General features: G+C 44.3%; 1 pseudogene; it reads left to right on the top strand.

Annotated features, from left to right (window-relative positions):
* Positions 1-265: 265 nt before the first annotated feature.
* LOC132513656 (cytochrome b5-like) lies at positions 266-806 on the top strand (annotated as a pseudogene).
* The last annotated feature ends 371 nt before the right edge of the window (positions 807-1,177 follow it).

The raw sequence follows: 1,177 nt of genomic DNA, 5'->3' as shown, positions 1-1,177 counted from the left end.
TTATTGGCCTAGAGTTGCTTGTAGTAGTCTCTTAGGATGCTTTGTATTTCTGTGGTGTCGTAACTTCTCCTTTTTCATTTCTAATTTTACACTAAGAAGCCATAAACAACTCAGTTTTTAAAAAATGGGCAAATGGGCCTGCCTTCCTGCCCAGGCGCAGAGCTGGGCCGCAGGGAATGTCCCGGGACAAGTCCACGGAGACGCCCACTGTACCCCGCCCGGCTCCACTGCTCCCTTTAGGGCCTGAGGCTCGCCGTGTTCCGAAATGGCCGGGGAGTCCGACAAAGCCGTGAAGTACTAGTGGAAGACATCCAGAAGCACAACCACAGCAAGAGCACCTGGCTGATCCTGCATTACAAGGTGTACAATTTGACCAAAGTTTTGGAGGAGCACCCTGGTGGGGTAGAAGTCTTAGGGAACAAGCTGGAGGTGATGCTACTGAAAACTTTGAGGATGTCCGACACTCTACAGATGCTCGAGAATTGTCCAAAACATTTATCATTGGGGAGCTGCATCCGGATGACAGGTCAAAGATAACCAAGCCTTCGGAAATTCTTATTACTACTATTGATTCTAATTCCAGCTGGTGGACCAGCTGAGTGATCCCAGCCATCTCAGCACTGGTTGTAGCCCTGATGTATCACTTCTACACATCGGAACACTAAACACGTTCTCAGAAGCCAATGGAAGAAAAGACTGCTTTGGTCCTGGGAGAAAGAAGCCACTGTTAACTGCATCAGCTGACAGAACCCTGCACCTGAAAATGAATTGAATACACCTGTTTTTCTTTCCTCCTACATTAGACACAAAACAAACCAAAAAGAACTGTTCTTTCTACTCCTGAATTTTTAGAGTGTGCCTTTTTTTTTCATCAGCTTTGTTTTGATGTTCCATTCCTATGTCATTTGCTTACTGTGGGCACAATCTTTTAAAACATACCACCGTGAATGGCTCTTTGATATGTAATTGCCTGTGATGTTTGGAATCTGATTATTTGGCGGTCATTTAATGTGCTAATCTTTCAGATCCAAGTTGTCTGTCTGATGTGAGCAGGGGCGTCCTTGGATCTCTTCTTGTGCTGCTTCATCTAATTGAATAATCAGGTATTGCATGTTTCCAGTGTCGTTTTTTTTTTCAAGGAAAGCCCAGAAATAATAGCTTAAAGATTTCTAATAAT

The sequence above is a fragment of the Lagenorhynchus albirostris genome, chromosome X (genome assembly GCF_949774975.1).
Source record: "Lagenorhynchus albirostris chromosome X, mLagAlb1.1, whole genome shotgun sequence".
NCBI lineage: Eukaryota > Metazoa > Chordata > Mammalia > Artiodactyla > Delphinidae > Lagenorhynchus > Lagenorhynchus albirostris.
Note: the sequence above shows the minus strand (reverse complement) of the source record. Positions and strands in the feature narration are given on the sequence as shown.